The sequence below is a fragment of the Lepidochelys olivacea genome (genome assembly GCF_965140295.1).
Source record: "Lepidochelys olivacea isolate rLepOli2 genome assembly, chromosome: 4".
NCBI classification, from domain to species: domain Eukaryota; kingdom Metazoa; phylum Chordata; order Testudines; family Cheloniidae; genus Lepidochelys; species Lepidochelys olivacea.
This window is the reverse complement of record NC_140414.1, coordinates 17,119,024-17,141,601: the sequence shown is the minus strand read 5'-3', so window position 1 is coordinate 17,141,601 and position 22,578 is coordinate 17,119,024. Positions and strand designations below refer to the sequence as shown.

Genomic DNA, 22,578 nt, shown 5'->3' with positions numbered 1-22,578 from the left:
CAACACACAGTCAACCCATGGAACACATTGCCAGGGGATGTTGTGAAGGCCAATGGTATAACTGGGTTCAAAGAAGAATTAGATAAATTCAGAGCTATTAGCAAAGATGGTGAGGGACTGAACTCTATAATTGCCCTGTTCTGTTAGTTTCCTATGAAGCACCTGGCACAGACCACTATTGGAAGACAGGATCCTGGACTAGATGGACCATTGGTCTGACCTAGTATGGCCATTGTTATGACCTAACCTATGGCCTGGAGAACACTATTTATCCCTAACTTTTTTTTTTTTTTTTTTGCAGGATGAGGATGAAGGAGAACAGACGTCAATGTCTTTATGTTTATTTATTTCAGCAGGGGGTTTGCCCACCCATTTATACTCAGACTAAGCTTCATTCTGCAGAAACCGGCTGCTTTTTCCCTTGTTTGTGCCTGTAAAGTTAATGGCACCAGAAATCTCGAGTCATAAAACAGAAATGGCATTAGGCAACACAGTGCTATCTCAAGCTCTGCCCTCTTTATAGAAAATATTAACTCTTTTTAAGGTCTTTGTGACACATTTTAAAGGCCATTGTCACAAATGTAGCCCTCGGCAAGTTAGGAGGGGAATGGTCGCTTCAGTTGATCGATTGATTGAGCCATATTAGCAGTTTCCTTTCCCGCTTCCTTTGTCTTTTTTTTAATGACAAAGTGTGGATTGACCCTGGGATAGCTACAGTCATGGTAAATTCCACCACAAAAATAGCAGTTACGTGATTTGATGCAGCTCAATAACGCAACAGAGGAGCACACAGGAAATGAGAGGGAAGCGTGATTTATGGGAAATGTCATTTTGGAGAAGTTAGGCCACTTAGTGAGGGTCTGTTAAAGAGCCACTCAGGCCATAGGGAAAATGTTGCACAAATGGAAGCTCTTTCACTATTCCAGGGCAGGGGAATTCCACTGTACTGGCGTACTTTGAAATGTATGTTTGTTTTAATGAAGCTAGAAAGGGACCCCAAGTGAAATGTGAAATCTGAACAATCCCAGATTTCCAAGGGAGATTGAGATTCAAAATCCAAGTCCAGCCTTGCAATTTTGAGGCTCATTTAGATCACAAAATAGACATGTCATGTTTTCAGGTTTCTGTCAAGTTTGAGCCAAAATCTTACTAGACCCCCTCACAAAAAAAAAATCACAGCACAGGAAAACTTGTGATATGCCCTAACCCTGGAGTAGCTTGAATCTGAACAAGGAAGCCTAACCTAACCTCAGTCCAGATCTGCGTCTCAACCTGCCTCCTCAGCATACAGCTAACGAAAGGGGATATTTGTTTCTTAAATAGGTTCTGGTGCTTGTTCCCCATTAGAATTCACATGTCACAGTGAAGATGCCAGGTGGAAAAAAAGCTCTAAGAACAAGTGAACCACAATGATCCTTTTATTAAAATGTAAATTGTTCCTAATTGTTCCATAAAGAGGAAAATCTACCCACCTCCTGCATTCACCAACCCCAATAGCTGACTCCCACCCTACTCCTACATGCTAGAAACGCACATAATCCCTCCTGACCACACCACCTCTCTTGACTGTAGGGATCCTTCCAATTTCCCCTGCTCCACTTCATGCCTAGCCCACGCCCTATCACCCCTGCCTCCCAGACACCAGAAATGGAAACTTCTCTCTGCCATGTGGTAATGGTAAAGAATCACAGAAAGAGTTGGGTTCCTCTAACCCTGAACAAGGAACTTGGTTAGAATCATGGAAACAGCTAACGCTACCCTCGCTACCTTTGTCCTTCACTATAGAGCTTCTGTCTTTTCAAGTCCCTCCTACCTATCGTCTGGCTACTGGTTTAAAGAGACAGCACACACATCTTTGCAGACCCTACTGATTCCCTCCCTGAAATCAAGACATCCCACTGAACTTCACCCTCCCTCCCATTGCTCTCATTCATGTTATCAGACGTCCTCCCAATGGGCCAGTCCTGCCCCTTCTCCCTATTGGTAGCAATGAAAAACCTTGGATTCTCCTTTCCAACCAAGCACACAGGGATGGACTATAGACTCAAACCAAAATTTTCTGAACACAGAAGGCATGCACACATGTATCTGCATTTGGCTTTGGATTCCTACTCAGCAGGTTTCTACTGTGCAGTCCTGAGTAGGAATCCAAACCCAACTGCAAGTGGGCATTCTTGTTTTATATCCCATGGAGCACGTATGGCCTCTAGGGGAAAACACACGCACACACACCTTATAGAGTAAAAATAATTCTACCCATGAGCGCCAGAAAGGGACATCAGAATGCTTGAACTGTAGCAAAGGAGCAGTGAGTGGGGCTTTATTTCTTCAATGCGTCGTCAAGTAAATGTGGAACGTATGCAACAAACTGCAACTGGTTGCGTCTCTCCCGGCTTTCCGTCCAACAGAAAAATCAGGCCTGTTCAAGAAATGGTGATTATCTTCCCTTCCAATGCCTGTTGGTACAGGGCCAAATCCACAGCTGGTGTGACTCAGCAATGCTTAATTGCTGTTGATGGAACTTTGCTGATTCACACCAGCTGAGGATCTGGCCCATGTGCTACTAACAATACTAGTGACCAGCATGTGTGGTGAAGTATTCATTGCAATTTTTTTTTAAATAGCTTTTCAAAAAAATATGACAATGTGCCGTTCCCTGAAAAGCTTTTTGACCCATTCACTCAGGCTAGTGTGAGAGAATGTAAGGAGGAGCAATGCCCAGCAATCTACACTAAAGGAGGAAGTGAGCCTGCCAGCCACCAAAGACCCCACTCAGGGTCCTCCTTAACAGGCAGTTAACACCGTTAACTTAGTTAAGTTAACTTGCTTGGATTCAGCGCTCTTCACATGGGATTTTAGGAAACACACTTTGCAGAATGGCAATAACAAAACTCCCGCTACAAGCACGAGGCCTGTAGGAAGGTTCTTTTACCCATGATCCTCTGAACATCCCACATGTTCCAGGGGAAGTGAACTCTGCAGCTTGCTTACCGATTGATGTTACACCTACTCCCCCACCATGATCATGTTGGGGCAAAGTGTCTGAATTAATGGGTTGATTTCAAGAGTCAACTATCCTTTAATGCAACCCAAGCCCTCAGACAGCAGTGCCTGACGCCCTGAGGGAGGCAGCAGTTGGCATCACTGCCAGAGGATACTATACTTCCATTTTTTATTGCTCCAACCAGCAAGTGAAAGAGGGAAAACCAATCACAATATTAGCCACAAGAAGCCACTGCAGGGGCATCCGTAAGGGGGTGTGGGTGGCTCTGCCTGATCTCTAGAAATGGTCTCGTCGCATTTTGATTTTTTGATAAATATTTTGTAGAGATTTGGACAAACTTTTTCACGAAAATATATGGGGAAAGTGTTCCCATTGATCAACCAGCTCTACTGATTCCTAATGCAATCCAATGAACGTGTATTTTATACTCCATTTCTGTTCAACTGCAGGCATTTTGGGGGAGGTAGTATCATCTGTGACCCCCTCAAGCCCCTAAAAATGAATCACACATTATCTTCATTGGCATGCGTTAGCATCCAGACAGTCCTCTAAGGCACAAAGCCACTGAAGACACCCTGACCTAGGATTCCAGAATAGCTATCTTCACTAAGGATCATATCCTAGCACATGTTGTAAATGCCCCACCTGTGGCACCCAGCTCACTAAGCGAAGGTGGGAAAAGTACTGCTAGGATCTATACATGCACGCACCCGGATCAGTCACCTTGATCATGTGATGCAATGCAATGTACCTAGCAAAGGCTGCGTGAAGGACAGCTACCAGGCAGGCACCCAATCCGTCTCTGCATGTGATGGGGCATATTGGGTCCACCCACAGCAACCAAGGGATTAGTAAATTGCTGTCTGATGAGTGATTAAATCTGACAGCGCTGAGAATTCTATCCAGGCTGGTTTGATCACGGTTCCATCACAGCTCTTGCGGACAAAACAGAAATAGGTGTCTATAAATAGTACCCAAGAATCACTGTTGCAAGGTGAAAAGAACACCTCCATTGTTTTAGGTCCTAAAACGACCAATTAAGCGCTAAGAGGAAATTGTTCAAATATTTGCAATGTATTGTTTTTTCCAGTCACCATGGAGAATACTTCACCTGAACGGTATGCTGATTCCAAAAGGGTCCATTATGTTTCCAGTGGAGAAAGGTATCCATAATTACAGCCTGGCTATACTGTAGCTAAAACGTGCCCTGTGTTCTGAAACCAAGATAGTACAGTGGAAATATCCTAGTGACAGGTAAGAGAGGCCATTTAACACCTGAACATCCTTGCCATTCCATGTGGACCACCTTGCATCCGCTTTGAAGAGCATGAAGATTGTGCCAGGCTATTCAAGCTACTAGAGTTAAGATTTAATCATCCCCTTCTACGTTTCATTAGGTAGAGTGGAGAGCCAGATGGCAAGACTAAAAATAAAATGTTTGTGTGGTAGACGTGAATCGTGGGGAGAGAGAAGGAGGATAGGAGACTACAAAGGGAAGTAAAGAATCATGAGAAATGCACCCCTGTGCAAAGCAAGCCAGTTCAAGGTGGGTGCACCACTTCAGTCCCACTTAAGCCCTGGAACATTTGCATGCAGAAGTGGCACGGAAGTGGTGTATTAGGCCCGCCACGGTCCCTAGACACAGGCATGAATTTCACCCAGAGGGAAGAGAAGGGAGCGTTGGAGCTAGTGGCATGTCCTAGAGAAGAAAGGAACCAGGGAGGTAGGGGAGGGTTGTGGAAAAAGCAGGAGAGAGCCTGCATGATCAGAGACAGGGGAAGGAGCTCTGGCCTGATCCAGTTGTCACTGAGGGTTAATGAAAAGACGGCTATTGAGTTCAGAAGGAATGGGATCTAGCCTGGGAGGATGAATGTGGCACATGTTGGAGGGTGACAAAGACACATAGGCTGGGCGGTACTGTAGAGTGATGGATGGGGAGAGGAAGTGCTGGCTGGCTATAGAGAGGGACGTGAGGGACAGAGAACTACAGAAGAGTTACAGAGAGGGAGCTTCCAAAGGTTGGGACAAGCATCCCTACTTGTCCCTGGTTATCACTGTCCTCACTGACTCTGACCAGGACCCTGGCAATCATGCTGGTGTCCTGTTCCCTCCCCCCCCCCCCCCGCAATGGGATGCAATAGACCCTGGTTTAAATCAAACACTGCACTGCCTTCTCGGTGACATGGCAAAGGACACTTCAAATAGGCAACCCTGGAGAGCAAATATCCCCTGCCCATTGGAAAAAAAACAAGGACTTTTTTCTGGCTAAGACATCACTACATCTGGTTACTTTCCATTTAATTCAAATCCCTATTTTTATTTATTTTAGATGTGAGAACTTTTTGAGCTAGTAAAATAAGAGACTGGCACAAGGTCTAGAGCCGACAAATGCTGAACAGTCTTCCCAGGTAACTCCATAAACTCCCTGCTGAGCTGCCATAAGCCAAGGTCTCCAGTGCAGGGCCTCTGATGAGCCCAGACTAGCAGGGCAGTGGCTTTGTAATGGAGATGAACAATTTCTAGAGATGACTCTACACTACGAGCGACAAGAGATTAACAAGTCTCCAGGGGCGAACAGCTCATACATCAATCACACACTAGCCACCTAGTCCTAGAAAATACTGAGTCCTCAAGGGGTGAATTTCAGCCCTCTGCAGAAAGTCAGCACAAAGCCTATACACCACTTAAGTCCTCAAGATAGGGTCTGAGTGGTGCCTGGGCTTCATGACGCTCTCTAGGCCCAGACGAATTCCACCCTAACTAATCTACCAACCAGAAAAAGGCAGAGCAAAGTGGAGCTGCTATTTTTTAAAAGCCTTAAAATTCTTCTTTCATATGGACGCTAGCATCCCATTGACGCTGGGGTCCTGGAGACGACCGAACCAATGAATTTCAAAGATGTGGAGCAACGAAGTGAAAAGCAGTCTGCATGAGGATATGACTCCCTGCTCTGTCAGTGTAAGGTATCAGTGAATGCATTGAGCTGCCTTTAGTCATTTATAAATGGAGTTGTGTCATTCCTTAGCGTATGACCTCTTCTCCATTCAGCTCTCCAGCTTGCTTAGGACACCCTCTCCTTTTCCCCCACCCTTCTGGGCAGGGTTCCAGGGAGGGGTGTAGCACAATGGTTGCTTAAGAGATGTGGTGACACAACATTGAACCATGGTGATGCAATGTCTGCCAAACTGACCTCCTGTACCTAGTTCAGTGGATTCAAACACACTATGATGCACCTTGTGGGCTCTGCTTATCAGGCTGGCTAATCACAATGCTAACTGCTTCCCTTGCAGAGCTCCCCCAGCTGGTAAGAACACTCCATCCAGCAAAGATAAAGCCTGGATAAAGCCTTCATCCAGAAAAGATAAAGCCCGGATCGGGTTGAACAATTGTTACCACAATCTGACTTGGCTTGAGTTTTTGCTTCCCTGCTTACAACGTGGCAGCCTGTGACAACTACAGCCCTGAGCCAGAGCAGACTTCCAACTACCCAGAGTAAGCAGTGATTCCAATGAAGTCAATAGGGTTACATCAGTGTAAGCCCGGAGGATGAGATCAGAGATTCATTCCCAATATGTGTACTCCCATCTTAATCTCCTCTTTAAAATTTTTACATGGAAGTGAGAACTGTGTTCCTCCAATTCTGATTTGTATTGTATTAGCACCTAAAGGACCCAACATAAATTGGGGCCCCATTGTGCTAGGTTCTGTATAAACAACTGGTAAGAAACAGGCACTTCCCCGACAGCTTTTGGGCAGGGACTTAGACTTGCCCTAGGTCACGCAGCAGATCAGTGGCAGGGCTGGGGATAGAAACTACCTCCAGAGCCCCACGTTAGTGCCACTATTCATTGAATGACACTGCAGAGTCTACAGAAATCACTGGGTTATGGGATACCCCAACTGCTACTCAGCAGTCATTTATGATTGGAATGGACAAAGCCTTGGAGAACACAATGCTGAGACCTACCCTGCATCAGCGGAGGGTGAGGAGAAGGGATGCACCAGGTAACATAATGGGTCTTTTTTGCTGGATTTCTGTGATGTTCCCTAGTTTTTCTCTGCAGCCATAAGGGATAATACATGTCCAGGGAGGTTAACCTGTGTGCCACTGACTCCCACGGCACTGAAAGTACACAATTTCTCTTCTCTCCTTCCTTTCCAAAAAAAAAAAAAAAAAAAAAAAGCCACTTTGAACAGGCATTTCAGCTCATACCTACCAAAAGAGTTGGCTGGATCGCCCATTCCATGAGTCTCTAAAACCCTCCCCACAGATTTATCGTATTCACACAATCGACCAGTGGATGACAGGAAAGAATTGTGATTTTCATTATCAAGCATAAGTGCCTAAATCTGGGTACCTAACTCCATAAGTAGGCACATAAATAGGGAGTCCCAGTAGTTGCCAATGCAATAAGTTAAAATCAGGCCATTTATTGAGACGTCTATATATTTGTATTATGGGGCCATATTCTTACTTACATTGAAGCCCCTTCACATTGTCAGAGTGGTGTAAAGGGGCCTGAGTGTAAATGAAAATCAGGAACTGGATGTCTGACTCTAGGCCCTTGGGTTAGAAAATTTTGGCCCATGTTTAAGGTGACTAGGACCCCATGATGCATGGTCAAGTTCAGTTGTTTCTACGTAGTTTGCCCCCATTAAAGCAAAAGTAACTATTAGAGCAGAAACCTACAGTAACAATGATAATAACCAGCCAACACCAACCAGAGGTGATAGCTTAGTGGTTGAAGCTTGGATTGTAAATACATATAGGGCCTAATTCTTAGGGCCTCTTAGATTTTACCAGTTTTATTCAGTCTTCACTGAGGTAAACTCCTAATGAAGCTGATAGGAGTCTGCCTGAGTTACAACTCAGTGAGGACCTCACAGTTTGGCCCATAGAATCACAGGTTCAAATCCTCTCAAGGCTAGTTCAGTCCTTCTGAAGCTCACTGATTCTATTTAATTTAGGGCGTGAGCAAAGTGCAATGGGAGAGTAGTTTTTGGATAAGATGTTCCAAACCAAACTCTTGCCTTACTGAAGTGCTCAAAGCGACTCTGGTTCTGTATGCATGCCGAACCGATATCTGTGCCAGCAGATGTGCATCTTCATATTCAAGTGGGGCTATGCTCCTGTCAAACCAATCTGCACAAGCAATTACCAATTTGTGCATGCAAGTCGGGCAGTTAGATGCGTAGCTACAAGATTTGCATGTTCAAATCTCAGCTTGCATGCACCACATTGGTGATCCTATTTCCCTTAAACCAGTCCTAAGATTGCAGGCACCGCCATTTGAGAAAAATCTTGTTATAGGTCATTATTCTCCTCCACTTACTTATGAACCTCTTACAAAATGGTGTCAGAAAAACAAACCCAGCTGAGTTGTATATATTTTTCTTACAGTGCAAAGTCTTAGGGTGAGATTTTCAAAAGCACTCAGCATTAGCCTAAATCTGAAATTCCACCCTAATACAATGAAAGATGCCTTTTGTCACACAATCTATCAGACAAAGCAAAGGCATGGTCAGCTCCCAGAGAGCTTTTGCTAGAAATATATTTCTATAGGGATAATACACCCCATAAGCTAACACTTGCCTTTGTTGAGGTTTAAGGTTGCCACATAGCCTGTGGAAGAGATTTAATGAGCTATTTCACATGAGCTGTACAAAGAAAGAGGAAGAAACATGTCACAGAAATGGGAGCGGATATGGTTTAGTTGGGAATAAGAGAGAATATGGAAATCTGAGCCATGGGCAAAAAAGAGTTATAGATAAAGTCACACATCTCCTTTCTGCTCCTTTGCCAAAAAGATATAAGCAGCTAGTTTGGAACCTGGGCCAGGACTTTGAGATGCCTACTGAAGACATCATAAAAGGCCTGATTTTCAGAGGGGGTGCTCAGCACTTTCGGAATGTCAGACCCCTTTAAGGTGTCTTAAATTGGAAACCCAAAAATTAAGGCATCTGAAATCACCAGTCACTTATGAAAATCTTGGCCCAGGGCTCAGGCTGAGGGTAGAGGAGTTTCATGAGGCTATATGTGGTTTTCCTGCCCCACCATGTCAATGTCTACACAAAACAGCTGTCTAACTGGAATATTAGCCTTCCAACATTCCAGATCCTATCTTGCTTAGGGGACCAGGTCAATGGTACACACCCCACCAAACCTGGGCGTTGAAAGGTAGGGGCCTGGCTCCATATTTAGGCATCTAAATGACTGGCTTGATTTTCAGAGGGGCTGAGTCCCTGCATCGCCTTAAGCCCCCAGCTTTGAAAATACTGACATAATATTTTATTACATTATCGGTACAATCTGCTCACTGTTGATGTACAGATGGAATTACACTCTCACCCTTCCAAGTTCTGAAACATCAACAGGGAGGTACGTTGGTAGCTTGTTGTTGCCTTGTCCCAGAATAATCATGCCAGGCCATGAAGTTTGAGAATGAAACTGACAAATCTTACAGGGTCCTTTGTAAGGGCTTGAGAGCTTTCTTCACCCTTACAGAGAAGCTTACACTGAGCAGAACTTGTATGTAAAGTCTTCTCTGGTTGAGCTGTGACTACCAGTCCACTGGACCCCTGCCCTTTCTTCCCACATTCCTGCCACCATGGACAATCCAGGCCATAACTCAACAGTCCTGTCTGGGAAGCACATCCCACCCACCCCCTGCCCAAGTCCTTCACGGAGAGAAACATTTGACTCTGTATCCAAGAGAAGACAGTTATCAGATTAGCCAAGCTGTCTTCTTCCAGAATCAGTTCTGCTGAAGGGCACTTCCCCACTGACACCATGGCAGAGGGAAAATACTTTCTTTCATTGCCATAACAGGCACAGCGGGGGGCAGGGGGCCTGGATTAGCGTTCACTTCGCACTCCCCATCAGTACTCAGCAAGCTAATGATCCAACCAGCGGACCAAATTCAGTGATGATGAATCCTGGTCACATGCCACCTCAAGCATGTTGCACATATGCTAAGAAGAAGATGACAGCCCCAGCAAACAACTTCCAAAAAATTCCTTATGTGGTGAGTAGGGCTGGTCAATATGTTCAAAAAGAGTATAAAAATATTGCTCAGGCATGCAGGAGTGAAATCAGGAAGGCCAAATCACACCTGGAGTTCCAGCTAGCAAGAGACGTTAAGAGTAACAAGAAGGGTTTCTTCAGGTATGTTAGCAACAAGAAGAAAGTCAAGGAAAGTGTGGGCCCCTTACTGAATGAGGGAGGCAACCTAGTGACAGAGGATGTGGAAAAAGCTAATGTACTCAATGCTTTTTTTGCCTCTGTCTTCACGAACAAGGTCAGCTCCCAGACTACTGCACTGGGCAGCACAGCACGGGGAGGTGGTGGAGAAACCCCTCTGGAGAAAGAAGTGGTTCGGGACTATTTAGAAAAGCTGGACGAGCACAAGTCCATGGGGCGGGATGCGCTGCATCCGAGAGTGCTAAAAGGGTTGGCAGATGTGATTGCAGAGAAAATTGGCCATTATCTTTGAAAACTCATGGCGATCGGGGAAAGTCCCAGACGACTGGAAAAAGGCTAATGTAGTGCCCATCTTTAAAAAAGGGAAGGAGGAGGATCCTGGGACCTACTGGCCAGTCAGCCTCACCTCAGTCCCTGGAAAAATCATGGAGCAGGTCCTCCAGGAATCAATTCTGAAGCACTTAGAGGAGAGGAAAGTGATCAGGAACAGTCAGCATGGATTCACCAAAGGCAAGTCATGCCTAACTAATCTAATTGCCTTCTATGATGAGATAACTGGCTCTGTGGATAAGGGGAAAGTGGTGGACGTGTTGTTCCTTGACTTTAGCAAAGCTTTTGACACGGTCTCCCACAGTATTCTTGCCAGCAAGTTAAGAAGTATGGGCTGGATGAATGGACTATAAGATGGATAGAAAGTTGGCTAGATTGTCGGGCTCAACGGGTAGTGATCAATGGCTCCATGTCTAGTTGTCAGCCAGTATCAAGTGGAGTGCCCCAAGAGTCGGTCTTCGGGCCAGTTTTGTTCAATATCTTCATAAATGATCTGGAGGATGGTGTGGATTGCACAGCAAGTTTGCAGATGACACTAAATTGGGAGGAGAGGTAGATACGCTGGAGGGTAGGGATAGGATACAGAGGGCCCTAGACAGATTAGAGGGTTGGGCTAAAAGAAATCTGATGAGATGCAACAAGGACAAGTGCAAAGTCCTGCGCTTAGGATGGAAGAATCCCATGCACTGCTACAGACTAGGGACCGAATGGGTAGGCAGCAGTTCTGCAGAAAAGGACCTAGGAGTTACACTGGATGAGAAGCTGGATATGAGTCAACAGTGTGCCGTTGTTGCCAAGAAGGCCAATGGCATTTTGGGATGTATATGTAGGGGCATTGCCAGCAGATCGAGGGACGTGATCGTTCCCCTCTATTCAACATTGGTGAGGCCTCATCTGGACTACTGTGTCCAGTTTTGGACCCCACACTACAATAAGGATATGGAAAAATTGGAGAGAGTCCAGCGGAGGGCAACAAAAATGATTAGGGGACTGGAACACATGACTTATGAGGAGAGGCTGAGGGAACTGGGATTGTTTAGTCTGTGGAAGAGAAGAATGAGGGGGGATTTGATAGCTGCTTTCAACTACCTGAAAGGGGGTTCCAAAGAGGATGAATCTAGACTGTTCTCAGTGCTAGCTGATGACAGAACAAGGAGCAATGGTCTCAAGCTGTAGTGGGGGAGGTTTAGATTGGATATTAGGAAAAAGTTCACCACCCTCCTAGTGAAAAAACACTGGAATGAGTTACCTAGGGAGGTGGTGGAATCTCCTTCCTTAGGAATTTTTAAAGGTCAGGCTTGACAAAACCCTGGCTGGGATGATTTAGTTGGGGATTGGTCCTGCTTTGAGCAGGGGGTTGGACTAGATGACCTCCTGAGGTCCCTTCCAACCCTGATATTCTATGAGTCTATGAAAATTCACAATGTTGGTGAAAATTTTTGTCCGAATTTCAATTTAAGAAAGGGGCAATGTTTGCACAAAAGTTTTGTCCCATTTTTTGCCCAGTTCTAATCATAAGTGGTCAAATTCAGAGCATGATTCTATTACTGGCACACTCAACTCCTTCCCCTGCCCTTACTCTATTGGGGGTCATGTATCTACCAAGGTGCCGTGTGAAGGTGCCATGAGGGCATGGTATTTAAGAGCTGCTTTATTAGTAACTGATGCCCTCTACAGCATGGATCACAGAGTTTTCTCCCTGAGAACTCTGAAACTCAGCTGGGCCAATTAATCTCTGGGGATGGACCATTAAAAGTAGGTTCCCCCAATCCTAACAGGAGCATGAGCAATACCTCTCTTGAAACCACAGGAGGTAATTGGTCTGACTAATGCAACCCACCCTTCTCAAGAATAAAGAAAGCCTATTCTCTCCTTCTGACTTCCTTGATATAATCCCACCCACATTTCTGGGTGCACAAAGACTGCACCCCAATTCTCTATAGCTGCACTTCCTGGCAGAGATGCTCTTTCGGGGTCTGATTCAAGTCCCATTGAAGTCAATGGAAAGAATCCTATTGAGCTCAATGAGGTTTTCCTCAGGCCCTCAGGGAGGAAACCCCTGCCTTGTGAAGGTAACGAAGAAATTGGCCAGAGAAGAAAGGAAAGAGTTGACTTTCCACCATCTCTGTATGTAAAAAAACCTAAAACCCAGGCAGAGAATGTGACTTACTCAGTCACGGGTAATTGACCTAAGGTGAACCAAACCCGCTTATCTTTCTCAGAAGCAGGCAACTTCCACCTACTGGAAGGGTGGGTGATTTCCTGTCTGTGTTTAGTTTGTACCTGTTCCAGTGCTTGTGGTTTGCAGGGTGTCTTGCACCTTCAGTTATCACCTGGTGTATAGTTAAATGGTAGCATTGATTTCGCAACTGGGGAGATGACTCCTGAATTCCTCAACGGGAAAAATAGGAAGCTCTCATTTTGGCAGCTAATTTTTCTTTTCTTTTTCTCTTTGACTCTCACATTCAGCAAGTCAGGTCAAGTTGAACCTACACACTGAACATCATCTGTTACTCTGCCTCTGAAGGTTTGTACATGCAAATCATTTGGGGATCTACCATGGAAATATAAAAAGGAAAAGCAAAACAAAAGGAAATGGAACCACACCGGAAAAAAAAAAAAAAAAGAGTATAATGTACAAAATCTACATGGATTTGTGACTTCGCTGAGGGGTTATGCAAAGAGGTGCATTATTTCCAAGGGCTGTAAAAGCTCAACCACACACAGGAATGGAGATATCTGAAATCTTCCCAATCATCATCTGAACCAGAATAAACTCTCCCATACTAAAAACGTATCCAGAGCAGATCGAACAAACCAAAACTTACCTCTTGCCATATATGACCCAGCTGCCAGCCCCAGTGGGTAGACTATAGCCAAGCAGACTCATTCTGAATCCATCTAGAGACACATTTAGCTGCAACAAAAAACAAAAAAACATCATACAAAACTAAAGGGGAACGTTTACAAAACCCCACCAGCCTGTTGACTTTGGTTGGCTGAAAATTTTTCACCTGAACTGTTTTGTGACAGACAATTGGGTTTTTGACTAAATGCATTTTTTAGGCGGAAAACATCTGCTTTCCATAGAAAATTTTGTCTGCTACTCAAAAAAAAAAACTGGAAACCCCAAAACTGAAACTTGAATTTTTCTGTGGGAAGTTTAGATTAAAACTCTCCCCGCCCCCCACCCTAATTCTCTTCTAAACTTTCCAAGGGAAAATAAACCCTTTTCCAACCAGCTCTGTTGCTGACATGACCCAGAACTACCTTCCATCAGCTAGAACCAAAACAGCCTGAACCACCCAACGCCACCTTTAATACATTCATTAATAAAATTGAACATGGATCTACTACTGCACCATCATGTGGCTCCGATTATTCTAGCTTGGTTAGACGTGATCCTGTCCTCCATGCTCTGTAGCAAGCTAGAGCTAAAATTCGATGCCAACGTTCCTGAATTCTGTGGCACTCCTGGAAATTCTGTGGCAGCTTCATTTAAACTAAAAGCCGAGGTTGTCTACTGAGTTAATGATTAATACACTCAGGACAATTGTTCCTCTGATCTGTTGATGTTAAATCCACTTGTTTTACATTGGCCCCACATCTTCCACTTTTGAGGTGTCAAAGGTTTGTCTATTGACAGCATGTCACGCCCCCCTAGACTGTGTCAGCGGATCAGCTGGAAGTTTTAGCAGCTGTGTACATCTGTTTCAAAAGGCCTACAGACGCAAGCAAGCAGCTGTCCGCATCAGGTACACTTGGTTCATGCTTGCAAGGTTTTCTTTATAAGCAGAAGGGTTAGAAACAATTTTTTTTTACATGAAAGCTTAGCTTCATTGTATGGATTCTGTGTCATGCTCAGAAAGTCTTGGAGCACAAGGGGTCCTGAGTACGATAGATCCTACAGAGTAACTCTCCACTGCCTTGTGGTTTATGTAGTCACTTACACCTTCTTTGCCCACGTGTAAACAACTGCACAAGGAAAGGTTGCATCAGATCTGATGCTTCTATGTAGAGGAAGAGATGAAGCAGCTTACAAGAAGTGGAATATTGGACAAATGACCAGGGAAGAGTATAAAAATATTGCTCAGGCATGCAGGAGTGAAATCAGGAAGCCAAAATCACACCTGGAGTTGCAGCAAGCAAAAGATGTTAAGAGTAACAAGAAGGGTTTCTTCAGGTATGTTAGCAACAAAAAGAAAGTCAAGGAAGGTGTGGGCGCATTACTAAATGAGGGAGGCAACCTAGTGACAGAGGATGTGGAAAAAGCTAATGTACTCAATGCTTTTTTTGCCTCTGTCTTCACGAACAAGGTCAGCTCCCAGACTACTGCACTGGGCAGCACAGCATGGGGAGGTGGTGGAGAAACCCCTCTGGAGAAAGAAGTGGTTCGGGACTATTTAGAAAAGCTGGACGAGCACAAGTCCATGGGGCAGGATGTGCTGCATCCGAGAATGCTAAAGGAGTTGGCAGATGTGATTGCAGAGCCATTGGCCATTATCTTTGAAAACTCATGGCGATCGGGGGAGGTCCCAGACGACTGGAAAAAGGCTAATGTAGTGCCCATCTTTTAAAAAAAGGGAAGGAGGAGGATCCGGGGAACTACAGGCCAGTCAGCCTCACCTCAGTCCCTGGAAAAATCATGGAGCAGGTCCTCCAGGAATCAATTCTGAAGCACTTAGAGGAGAGGAAAGTGATCAGGAACAGTCAGCATGGATTCACCAAGGGCAAGTCATGCCTGACTAATCTAATTGCCTTCTATGATGAGATAACTGGTTCTGTGGATGAGGGGAAAGCAGTGGACTTTAGCAAATCTTTTGACACAGTCTCCCACAGTATTCTTGCCAGCAAGTTAAAGAAGTATGGGATGGATGAATGGACTATAAGGTGGATAGAAAGTTGGCTAGATTGTCGGGCTCAACGGGTAGTGATCAATGGCTCCATGTCTAGTTGGCAGCCGGTATCAAGGATCAGTCCTGGGGCCTTTTGTTCACTATCTTCATTAATGATCTAGAGGATAGTGTGGATTGCACCCTCAGCAAGTTTGCAGATGACACTAAACTGGGAGGAGAGGTAGATACGCTAGAGGGTAGAGATAGGATACAGAGTGACATAGACAGATTAGAGGATTGGGCTAAAAGAAATCTGATGAGGTTCAACAAGTGCAGAGTCCTGCACTTAGGATGGAAGAATCCCATGCATCGCTACAGACTAGGGACCGACTGGCTCGGCAGCAGTTCTGCAGACAAGGACCTAGGGGGTTACAGTGGACAAGAAGCTGGAGAGGAGTCAACAGTGTGCCGTCGTTGCCAAGAAGGCCAAATGGCATTTTGGGATGTATATGTAGGGGCATTGCCAGCAGATCGAGGGACATGATCATTCCCCTCTACTCAACACTGGTGAGGCCTCATCTGGACTACTGTGTCCAGTTTTGGGCCCCACACTACAAGAAGGATGTGGAAAAATTGGAGAGAGTCCAGTGGAGGGCAACAAAAATGATTAGGGGACTGGAACACATGACTTATGAGGAGAGGCTGAGGGAACTGGGATTGTTTAGTCTGTGGAAGAGAAGAATGAGGGGGGATTTGATAGCTGCTTTCAACTACCTGAAAGGGGGTTCCAAAGGGGATGGATCTAGACTGTTCTCAATGGTAGCAGATGACAGAATGAGGAGCAATGGTCTCAAGTTGCAGTGAGGGAGGTTTAGGTTGGATATTAGGAAAAACGTTTTCACTAGGAGGGTGGTGAAGCACTGGACTGCATTACCTAGGGAGGTGGTGGAATCTTCTTCCTTTGAAGTTTTTAAGGTCAGGCTTGACAACGCCCTGGCTGGGATGATTTAGTTGGGGATTGGTCCTGCTTTGAGCAGGGGGTTGGACTAGATGACTTCCTGAGGTCCCTTCCAACCCTGATACTCTATGATTCTATAATTCTATGAAATGTTCAAGCAAGAGATGTTCAACCTGTCACACGGTAAGAGTCCAACCCAACACCCATTCCAGTCAATAGAAAGGCTCCCTTTGAACTTTAGTGGGAATTGGATTGGGTTCAGTAGGAACTGGACATGTTCAGTACCACACAGGACTGGGCCATGAGCAGGCAGCCCAACATTGCAAAAAATCACTTAAAAAAAAAAAAAGAGTGGATTGTTATTAAAGCTCTGGAAATACATAGACAAAGAAGCCAAATCGGCCCCTTTCCCAAACTGTGGGATTTGCGTCATTCCCTGGAATGTGCACTTTAGCGGTGCTTTTTGCGTTCTGATGGTCACTAAGAGCCTTCCCTGCGTCAGCAAGCGCACCACTGAGTCTGAGTCAGCAGGCTTTGTGGAAAACTACCCGCCTCACTAACACTAGTGACGTTTCAGGTTAAAGGTCACTTTCTTTCTCAGCCCACAGTCAGTGGAGCAATAGTTACATCTATAAACTTGGTGGAGCCCAGGAAATGTTTCCACTTTGGAAGAAATGCCTCTTTAGCCCTTGATTTTGTACTTCCCAGCCAACATATGGCTGGTGTTTGGTTTGGTTACAAACATGAAACTCATCCCACATATTTTTAAAAGCTTATAACCCCTCCAAGTAGGGTGACCAGATGTCCCGATTTTATAGGGACAGTCCCGATACTGGGGGGCTTTGTCTTAGATAGGTGCCTATTACCCCCCCACCCCCATCCCAATTTTGCACACTTGCCGACTGGTCACCCTACCTCCAAGAGACTGTGGGCCCAGTTTTGAGAAAATCTAGGTCAATTCATGTTTCCCATTGCTGCCATGTGTAACTTGGTAGTTTGGGCTGACTATGAGCTTCTGGGTTCATTCAACCCCCAGAGTCAAAGGTTAATTCAGAGACTGCAAAGCAAACCCGAAGGAAAGGATTCCATGGACCAAAGCCACCACATTTCTGGGAACTCTGGGGCAGCTGTCTTTTCAGAGAAGGCAATTCCTGTAGGTTCTTAACAGCTTGGAGAGGACAACCACCATGATATGATAGACAAGACAGACCCCTCAGACTCATCCTGCTATATTTTTCTAATTGCACAGGCATTAATAGAGTTAGCAATTACAATCTAGAGGGCTTTGCTTTACAAAGACCAGATAACATGTGGTGGTAGTAAGTGCTTTGTACAGACCTGGAGAGACATCGTCTCCATTTTATAGATGGGGTGACTGGAGCACAGATGTTGCAGACCTAACTTCCTCGTGCTGAGCACCCCCGGTTCCAGCTGAAGTTGGTGAGCTGAGGTACACAGCTCCCCTGCAGACTAGGCCCTAAGTGGCTTTGCCCAAAGCCACATAAAAAGTCAGGGGAAGAGCTGGCAGCTAGGAACAGAAGCACTGACTTCCAGTGCTGTCCCTCTCCACCAGACCACACTGCCCTCCTCAATTCACCCAAACTATACATAAAATCCAGTCCAATGCAGAAAAATCTTAAACCCCAGCTTCATGAACCAAACAGTGATTTCATCTCATGCAGCCAATTGCCAGGATATTGCAATAGGTTATGTTCTGTTTACCCAGTGCAAGGAGCTTTATTGTCCCACTTGGTCCGGAGCCAGTTACACTAGAGCTCTGTTTATAACGGTTGCTAATTGTTTCTGTTCTACATGCCTGTGTGCTGACTGGTGCCATTTCTCTGGGCCAATGCCTTCTAATAATTAACTGTGTGATTGCTGCTGCTGAGCATGCCAGACATTTCAGCCAGGACTGGCCTAGGAATTGCAGAGCCCTGTGCAAAGCACATGCAAGAGCCCACCCCGTTCACTCCCCACTTATGGGCACAAAGGTGTGGTGGGACCTGCCATAACACCTCTCTCACTGATCCTATCTACCTGCAACCCCCTTTACACATCTGAGGCTCTGTGGCCTGTGGCAACCTCCCACATTGAGTAGCGGAAGGCAGTAAGGAATCTAGTGTTTGAGGTCACCGATTCACACAGTACCCAGACAGAGCTATGGAGGAGGAGTCTGGGATGGTGCAGAGACACCCCTGCAGGTGGTGCATGGCTCTTGGAAAAGCAAGACCTCCAACTATCGCAGTCCTAAGGCTGCTACTGGAACCATTGTTTTCTGCGAGAGACACCGGAGAAGACCCACCAGATCACTGATTCCATCTTCAGGTTATAGCAGGTAGAGGGAAGTGCAGCAGCAAGCCATAGTGGTTTGAGGTCACTCCTAGGCTAAGTTCCTTCTAAGACAGTGCCCCCAAACTCAAAGTCATGGACCTATTGGCAAGTGTGGCCCCGTCTTAAGAGCCAGTGCAGTAGTAGGGAATTGAAGGACCATGGCAGACTTGTCTCCTGAATACTTTTGAAAATACTCCATCAAAGATTGGCACAATGAACCTCCCATGAAGGAAAGGTGGGAGCCTCAGTAAGAGGTGGCAAAAGCCACTAGGATGGCTCCATGGTGTGGACTCCGCAGGAGAAGGGAAGCAGAGACAGTAAAAAGCCACCATTCCTGGAGAAATACATGAGACAATGTCCTCTGTTTTAATGGTAAGAGCAGAAGCGGCCCAGGGATTCGGTCTTCTCTCACTCTGTCCATTTTGCTGCTTCCCAAGGTCAGCAAGCGGTTTTCCAGACCAAAGTGCAGAAGTGATGCAATGGAAGGTTTATACCCCATGAAGCACTTAAGCCAAACTATCACAGGACCTACAGCAATCATCTTACTACACTAGATGACAGCACGGGGCCCAGTGAGTGACCTTGGCTTAGACAATCATTTACCCTTCGCATGCATGGGAATAGCACCACTTCCTCTATGTCTGAATAATGATTTTCACAGGTGATGCAAGAGGCCAAGGGCTTATCTCATGGTTTAATCTTTGAACCTTTTCATAAGCTACCTGGTGTCTGGCACATGTTTGTCATAAGACCATCTGCTTTAGTAACATCACAGGTTTATGGCATAAACTGTGGATATAGTGTACTTAGACTTTCAGAACTCCTTTGACACAGTCCCTCACCAAAGGCTCTTAAACAAACTAAGTTGTCATGAGATAAGAGGGAAGGTCCTCTCCTGGATTAGTAACTGGAAAAAGGGGTAAACAGTGAGGTGCAAAATATGATACAATATTACTCAAGATATTTAAATCTAAAGTAGACTGCAAAGAGTCACAAAGGGATCTCATAAAAGTGGGTGAATGGGCAACAAAATGGCAGATGAAATTCAATGTTGATAAATGCAAAGTAACACACTTTGGAAAACAACCTCTACTAAACAGATAAAATGATGGGGCCTAAATTAGCTGTTGCCACTCAAGAAAGAGATCTTAGAGTCATTGTGGATAGTTCTCTGAAGACATCCACTCAATGTGCATCAGCAGTCAAAAAAGTTAACTATGTTGGGAACCATGGGAAAAGGGATAGATAATAGGGCAATAAATATCATAATGCCACTATATAAATCCATGACATGCCCACACCTTGAATATTGCATGCAGTTCTGGTCACCCAATCTCAAAAAAATATATATTAGAATTGGAAAAGATGCAGAGAAGGGTAAAAAAAAAAATGATTATGGGTATGGAACAGCTTCCATATGAGGAGAAATTAAGAAGACTGGGCCTGTTCAACTTGGAAAAGAGGGGACTGAAAAGGGATAGGATAGCTATAAAGAACATGACTGGTGTGGGAAGTGTTATTTACCTTTTCACATAACACAAGAACAAGGGGTCACCCAAATGAAATGAATAGGCAGCGGGTTTAAAACACAGAGTCAACTTGTGGAACTTGTTGCCAGGGGATGTTGTGAAGGTGAAAAGTATAACTGGGTTCAAAAAAGGATTAGCTAAGTTTATGGAGGACAGGTCCATCAGTGCTATTAGCCAAGATGGTCAGGGATGCAAACCCATGCTCTGGGTGTCCCTAAGCCTCTGACAGCCAGATGCTGGGACTGGATGACAGGGGATGGATCACTGGATAACTGCCCTATTCTGGACATTCCCTATGAAGCAGCTGGCATTGGCCACTGTTGGCAGGCAGGATACTGGGCTAGATGGATCATTGCTCTGACCCAGTATGGCCGTTCTTATCAACCGTATGGAATGTGACCAGTCATACAGCTGCTGGACTCAGCCAAGGCACTTCCATCAATAGTATAGCTCTTCAAGGCCACTGCTCAGCTCTAGCCTGATAACCCCAGAATCAGTGGCAGGATCCATCAGCACCATCCAGGCAGCCAGTGGAAGATTGAGGCAGGATCCTTTGAGCCAGATGGAGCAATGAATCAGTGACCATCAGTGGGATTACCTGATTGTTATTAGCCAGCCACCAGATGCTGGTGCAGGACTTAGGGGAGAGAATAGCAGCATAGGTGAAGTATGGTTTCAAAGCAGTTACAGAAGTGTAAAATCAGAATCTTGCCAAGGTGAATCAGGTCCTTTATATCACATGACAGGGGTCTGGGTTACAACAGGCCTGACGGTCAGTAACCTCTAACTTCAGTGGCTACTGGTACCCCCACCCATGGCGTGGATTGGTTGAGTACAGCATGGCATGGTGGACGGGCATCTCTCTCAATCTGCTATCTTTTTCTTTAACAGCCCAACTTCCCTTTAAAAAGGGACAATTTCTAGGTGTAAGAGTTGTGGAGAAAAACCTCAAAAACATGACCCAAGTATCTGCAGAGTTAGGAGCAATGGGGGTGAGAAATGGCCCATTTGTCTCAGCTGGGGGTTCACTCACACGCTCACGGATGTTAATTGAAATAGCAACATTGCTGACTATTTCACCCCTCCTGTAAAAAAGGAGAGGGAGGGTCACAGATCTGCACAATTTACCATGCATGAGATCTAATTCTGTGATCTGCATAAGAGGCAGTTAGGAGACACCACTTATTCCCCACTCCTCCAATCAAGACGGTGCTTAGTGACATCAACATATTATGAATATCAGCACAATCTACTGTGAGCCACATCTCATTTTGGTGACTCACATGGGTGGAGCTTATTGTGTGGGTGAAGCTTGGAAGAGTACCACCCCCTTCCTCTCCCCACTGCAATTTTGACCCCTGTATCCTCCATTGAAAAAAAAAAAAACAAAACAAAAACAAAACCAGACATCTTTGGAATAGAACATGGCAGCCATTCTGAGAGAGGCTATTCACCTGCATGCACCCCTGGTGGATGCTAGGAAGAGATTAGTCACAGTTGGGAACGGAAGTGGATGGATTTAGGCAAACCCAGAATGATTTATCTTCCAGATGCCCTGTCATCTCTCGTAGATGCTCTGCGAGGAGGCTGTCTGTCTTCGATCTGCCCATATTCAATAAAGTTCAGACACTCCTCTTTTCAGTGCCAATCTCTCTGCCCTTTGTTATGCTCAGTTCAAGGGACTCTGTCTAGAACATGAGTGGGATAGCCGAGAAGGCCACTGCAGAGGATATAGGGCAATACTTAATGGCCGTGCTATGAATGCAAGATACGAGCATAGATTTTTGGACCTATCATCCTAAAGCTACAAAAGTGTAGTAAATGTTCTAAGTCACTCACCACTGATTATAAAACCATCTGGTGTTTTACTCTGTCTGAAGGTTTTTTGGTCAGAAGTCAGGTGCTAGGTTGCATGCACAAGAACCACACACATACACAATTACCACCGTTAGGATTTCTGTTCTTATTGAACTGTTAGTCTGAATCCCTCGGAAAGCATGCCCAGACTCTGCATCTCAGGGGTCCATGCACTCCTGCTAGCCAAGACATGCAGTATGTTAGGTCACTGGTAAAGGACTGATGGTTGCATCAAGCGTCTCCCCCATCTGTCACCAATTCATTTCCCTTCCTTTTCATATTAAAGGCTAAGGAGGAAAATTTCTAGCTATGGTAGCAATGCCCAGCACTCCAGTTCAATGCCATAGGATTTAGGAAAGGATTATGCTGGCTGGAAATGGAGAAACTATGGAACCTGAAAGATTTAATGTCTCTCCACCTGATTCAGAGCTTGTCCATACCCATTAGGGTCCGGCCCCTTAGGGTCCAGCAATCGAACCACCTCAAGAACTTGCCTTGTTGGGACTTTGCTTTTATAAGTGTATGTAAATGAG

The 22,578-nt window shown here is 45.2% G+C and overlaps 1 long non-coding RNA gene across 3 annotated transcripts in view; it reads right to left on the bottom strand.

The window, feature by feature from the left end:
• LOC311519634 overlaps positions 1–22,578 on the bottom strand; it is a 183,675-nt gene that overhangs the window by 152,155 nt on the left and 8,942 nt on the right. For 2 of the 3 annotated variants that reach the window (XR_014711331.1, XR_014711332.1), the window contains exon 2: positions 13,364–13,452. This is a non-coding gene — a long non-coding RNA (uncharacterized lncRNA). Of the gene's footprint in view, positions 1–13,363; positions 13,453–13,897; positions 13,997–22,578 lie in introns of those variants that run through there. The other variant, XR_014711333.1, reaches the window with a different exon arrangement.